This window comes from Vombatus ursinus, unplaced genomic scaffold (genome assembly GCF_900497805.2).
Source record: "Vombatus ursinus unplaced genomic scaffold, bare-nosed wombat genome assembly UNPS02015035.1, whole genome shotgun sequence".
NCBI lineage: Eukaryota > Metazoa > Chordata > Mammalia > Diprotodontia > Vombatidae > Vombatus > Vombatus ursinus.
Window position 1 is genome coordinate 244,310 of NW_020954813.1, and position 6,000 is coordinate 250,309.

At 38.6% G+C, this 6,000-nt stretch overlaps 1 protein-coding gene and 1 pseudogene across 3 annotated transcripts in view; one reads left to right on the top strand and one right to left on the bottom strand.

Annotated features, from left to right (window-relative positions):
- Positions 1-6,000, bottom strand: part of LOC114031066 (serine/threonine-protein kinase N2) — a 170,512-nt gene that overhangs the window by 68,040 nt on the left and 96,472 nt on the right. The window lies entirely within an intron of this gene.
- LOC114031068 lies at positions 3,422-4,139 on the top strand (annotated as a pseudogene).

Genomic DNA, 6,000 nt, shown 5'->3' on the forward strand with positions numbered 1-6,000 from the left:
CCTAAAATACCTTGGGAAGTAGTTATTTAGTCTCAGTTTGAAAATGTGAAGATACTAATGGATGGAAGTTTTTCACCAAAGCTAGGAAGTTATAGGGAGGCAGAATTCAGACTGACCAAAAAAAAAAAAAAAAAAGAAAAGAAAAAGAGACTTTCTAACAATGAATACTTCACAAGACAGCCTATTCTATTCATGAATAATAAATTTTTTTCTAGGTGAAGCCGGTGGTGCAGTGGATTTTTTTTTTTTTACTACTACTCCTGGAATCAGGAAGTCCTGAATTCAAATCTAGTCTCAGACACCTAGTTGTGTCACCCTAGGCAAGTCATTTAATGTGTCTGTCTTAGTTTCCTCAACTCTAAAACGCATATAATAGCACCTACCTTCCAGGGTTGTTGTGAGGAGTTAATATTTGAGTTCCATGAGTTAATATTTGTTTAAAAAAAAAAAGTGGGGGGCACTTAGCACCATGCCTGGCATATAGTCAGCATTATATAAATGCTTATTCCCTCCTCCACTCCCTTTACAGAAAGACAAAACTTTACTTTCTATAATAGATTAAAAAAACTTTAGTGCTAGATGGAACCTTAGATTTATTCTGATATCACTGTTTTATAGAAGAGCAAACTGAGGACCAGAGAATGTAACCTGCCCAAGGTCAAATAATTAGTGGCAAAACCAAGTCTACACTTTTCAAGAGCTGGTCTGAGATCTGATCTCTGAAGCCATACAAAATAAGTCTGATTTATTCCACAATACTGCTATCACCTTGTTCCCCTTCCTCTCCCTGGGTCTTCTCTTTTCTATGCTAAATACCATGTTACTCAACTATTTCCCACAACTCATGGTTCCAAGTGTCTCATCATCTGGTTACCATATAACATATGAGCTCCAGTTTGTCAGTGTCTGATAAAATATGTAAAGTGTTTGCATACATCCCCCATCTATTTCATCTTTTCCACTTCAGTTTCCTTTCAACACGATATGATAGCTGTCTCCTCAAACTGCTCATAGTACTTTGGAACTCTTTCTTACCTTTATCACATTCTGTCTTTATCCAGTAATATGTTACATGTCTTATCCCCTTCTCCTGTTAGATTATAAGCTCTCCGATATTAGGATCTGTGCCTCATTTTGTTTTTGTATCTTTAGTATAAAATAGTGTATTATGTATAGGAGTGGCTCAAAAATATTTATTAAATTTAAATCAATAGTATTTAAAGTATAGTCTGAGTACTGTGGGACTATATCCCTTACAAATACAATTATTAAGCATTTACTGTACGCAGAATGTTTCATTAATACCAAAAAAGACCAAAAATTTGCCCAAGACAGTTAACTACTAACCTCCAGGAACTAGGTCCAGTTGATATGGTCTAGGTCAGGGAGATAAGATACAAAGATAACTGAAACACTACAACATTATACTCATTAGAGAGTTCTATGCAAAAAGTTCTGTCAGGTCTAATTAAGGAAGATTGATTTAGACAAAGAGGGGGAAAATCAGGAAAGGAACAACACTGGAGGAATAATATTTAAAATAGGAATTTAACCGCTGATAATGAGGAAGGAATTGATAACAGTTCAAACAAAGGCAGGGCAGTGTCAGAGGACAATATATAATGTCCACTTAGCACTGAATATAGAGTATGTGAAGGGTAATAAAGTTATGAGAAGTAGGGGCATGTTATATCATAGAGGGCTTTCAATACCTGGCAAAAGAGCCTGAACTTTACATCAGAAGCTATAGAGAACCAATGAATATGTTTTATCAGAAGAGTGACATGAACAGGTCTAAAGGAGAAAAACTGACACAATTATGAAGGACAGATTAAAAAAGAGAGGGAGTGTACACAGAGGTGGAAGCTATTATAACAATCCAGTCAGGTAATGGGGACCCATACTACAGTGGTAGCAATGTAATTAGAGATGAAGCAAATGATATGAAAGATGTAGAGATAGAATCCACAAGACCTGAAGGGGTAAGGGATAAGAAAAAGACCCTAATGAACACAGGAGATCAGGTGAATGGTGGTGTCACAGATATCAATAATGAAGTCAGGAGGAGGAACAAGTTTAGGATGGAAAAAAAAATGAACTTGGTTTCAAACATGTTGAGTTTGAAGTGACAGTGAAGCAATTAGGTGACGTCCAATAGGTAGTTGGAGATACAAGTCTGAAGCTCAGAAGAGAGGTCAAGACTGGAAATAAAGATTTGAGGAACAGCTACACAGGGGTGATGTGCACAGGAGTGAAGAGGATTACAGATGGAGAGGATAAGGAAAGAAAAGAAAGATAAGGGCAGACTCTGGGAAAGAACCACACTAAGGGGTTTAGAAGAGGATGAGAAACCAGACAAAGAATGGTTAGAGAAGTAAGAGAACTGGGAGATTATGGTATTCTTAAGGTAAGAGAAGGGGGATAATCAGTAAAAGGTGGTCAATAATATTAAAAGTTTCAGGGAAATCAAAGAAATTGAGGATTAGGGGGAAAAGGCAACTAAGGATCTGATGATTAAGGTTACAAATAAGCTCCCAGGGACAGCAATTTCACTAGAAGACTACCCGAAGATGGATTACAAAGGGATGAGAAGAGAGAGGAAGAAGGTACTGAAAACATGGTTCAAAGTAATGCATTTTTCAAGTTTAATGGTAGAGAAGAGGGATAGGATGGTAGTTTTATGGCCTATCTAATGTGTCATGGAAAAAATTTTTTTGGACTATGAAGGAGCCAGTGGAGGGAGGTTAAAAATGTATGAAAGAAGAACTAATTATGCAAGGAAGGTCCTAGAGGTGAGAGAAAATGGAAGTGGCAACACAAAGAGAAGAATTACTATTTTTTTTGAGACCAGAGTGAAGGTAGGGGGAAAAGGCAATGTTGCTGCTAAGTTATGAGGAATTAACAAGGGCAGTTAATTCTCTTTGTATTCTCTTTGTATTACTTGAATGTTCTGAGTCAAATAGACAGCTAGGTCATCTGCTATAAGGGTGGGGCAAAGTTGGTGGTGAGAAGTAAGAAGAAAAAGCTGTAATTGTCACTGAGGAAAATGAGGAATCGATTAGGGTAGGTTTATTGAGTAGCAATGAGGGTCCAAACACCTCTTAACATGAATTTTAAAGTATGAAATAAATTTACTGTTTATGATTTTTCTCCACCAATAATCAGTAGTCTTGGAGCAGGAATGAACTAAATATTAAGAGTTATGCAGGAGTTAAGATGTCCAGGATGAAAATGACAAAAGTAGTAGCAGCAGCAGCATTGTTCCAATAGGTTTCCCTCACTCCAGTCTCCGCTCTCAAGCCTGGGAGAGAAATCGTGCCACCCAGCCCCAGCCGAGTGGACCCTAGGCTCTCTTGGTGACACCAGGGTGCATCGCACACACCAAGGGGGCGGAAAACGGAACAAATCCAGAACTCCAAAGATGGGAGGCAAGCTTAGAAAGAAGAAGAAGAGGTACAATGTAAACGATGAGGAAACCAAGGATAAAGACAAGAAGGTTGAAGGAGCTGGTGCCAAGGAAGAGGAAACTGCCAAGGAGAACGATGAGACAGACAGAGGCAGAGACCACAGATGTGAAGGAAAACAACAAAGAAGAGAAGAATGATAAAGATTCCCAGGTCACTGCTAACAAGACTGAAGATAAGGAAGCAGAGAAGGATGCAGCAGCTGGCAAAGAAGAGGCTCCAAAATCAGAGCCTGAGAAACTGGAGGCTGTCCCTGACGGAAAGGTGGAGCCACAGAAGGATACTGAGCTGGAGCAGGCTCCTGCCTCTGCCCCAGTGCCCAGTAGAGATGCTTTTAAGACTTCAGTGCCTAGCACTGAGACAAAGGTCTCCTAGTCTTCAGAAGCCACAGCAACTAGTAAAGTAGATGACAAGAGCAAAGAGGAAGGGGACACCAAAAAGACTGGGGCTTCCATAGCTCCTGTCACCCAAGAAACTAAAAGTGAAGTGGCTCCAGGTTCAGACTCAAAACCTAGCAGCAGCGAAGCTCTGTCTTCTTCCAAAGAGACCCCAGCGGCAGCAGAAGCCCCAAGCTCTATACCTAAGGCCCAGGAACCTGCAGCCCCAGAAGAAGAGGTTAAACCTTCTGAGGTTTTGACCACTAATTCGGATCAAATCATAACAGTGGAAGAGTAACATGGACAACCTACTGAAAAAAAATAATGATAATAATCACTTAAAAACAACCTGTGTGTTTGTCTCTCTTCCCCTCTTCTCCCAGCTATACTAACTTGTTTCAAATCTGAAATAATGATATGTATTGCCTCCAAAAAAGGATATCCCATCAAAGGAGGGAGGGAGAAGTCGGGGGAGAGAATCCAAATAGTATTTTTGTGGGGAAATATCTAATATACACCTTCAGTCAACTTTACAAATAAGTCCTGGATCTTGATCAAGTTGCTTAACCCTGTTTGTCTCAGGTTCCTCATCAGTAAAATGAGTTAGAGAAGGAAATGGCAAACCATTCCAGTGGTCTTGCCAAGAAAACTCCCAAAATGGGGTCATTAAGAGTTAGACATGACTAAACAAGCATAACTCCATGAGATAAGAAGGTACACTAAACAAATTCAAAAGATGGATAGAATTTATCCTGTATTTCTTCTTTTTCCTCCCAAAATTACTAACCTGCAAAAGAGTTTGGGAATTGCTGTTAGATGCACTCTACTGATAAATCAAAATTTCTTTTCTTCTGTAATAGGGTTTAGGAGTGATATATTTGATTCTGCCCACAGGGCCTGTGCCTAGGCAATCAGATCTTTATGAAAGCAGTATTTTCTGTGTTTTTTTTTTATTTACAATCTTTCTTATCTTGATATTTTTTAATGCCATGGATGAACGTCAACTTTCAGCCAATGTCCACATTTTTTCTCAATGCCAATACTCCATTCTTCCTCTCCAAATATTTTTGGGAGTAACAAACATTCTCATTCTACTCAGCCTACCTAGATTTCTGGTGACGAGTTAATGCATGTCCGTGGTTGGGTGCAACTGTAGTTCTGTTTAATGGTCAGCGGAAATGAAAATAAAAATGTGCATTTACTGCACTTCCAATTTCTCTTCCATTCTGCGTCACAGACACCAACACACCACTCATCGGAAAATGAAAAAAATGCACAAAAAAAACAAGGAAAAAAACAACAAAATGTACAATGGATGCATTGAAATTATATTTAATTGTATAAATGGTGCAACAGTAATACAGTTAAATAATGAAAAAAAAAAAGAAAATGACAGAAAGTGAGGGGGAAACAAGGGATTACATGGTGGTACAGATAATGAAGGAAGTATTAAAACATCAAACCACTGGGTACAAACTAGATTCGAAAAAGTAAAGGCAATGTAGAGTGAGATAAAAGGGATAATAAATGGGAAGAAGGTCACAATGAGTAGAAAAAAGATAAGTGTAATATAAAGGACAAGAAAAGACACATAGCTAAGAAGGCATGGCTAGATAGCAGAATGTCAAATTTCATTATTTTAGAGATAATGCAAATTCAAGAGGTAGTGAGGTCTATGCATGCCAACGTATGACTGAAGTTTGGTGGAGAAGGCAGTATCTAAAGGTTGAAGAGGCTGAAGAACTATGTAGTCAGATGTATTGTGAAATGAATATTGGAACATCCAAGAATAAGAGGAGAGTATGAAGTTGAGAGGAAGACCATGAGCTAGGTACTAAAGTCACTGAAAAAGTAAAGTGAGTGAGCTGGGGATTGGTAGATAACTGAAATAATAACAGGGAACAGATTATGCAGACCTCAAAAGAAGAAAGGATATGCTATAACGTGACAAAACAGGAAAATGACAAATGTTGGAGAAGATATGGGAAAACTGGAACATTAATGCACTGTGGAGTTGTGAACTGATCCAATCATTCTGGAGAGCAATTTGGAACTATGCCCAAAGGGCTATAAAAATGTGCATACTCTCTGACCGAGCAATACCACTTTCACAGGGCTATATCCCAAAGAGATCATACAAACAGGAAAAGGACCCACAC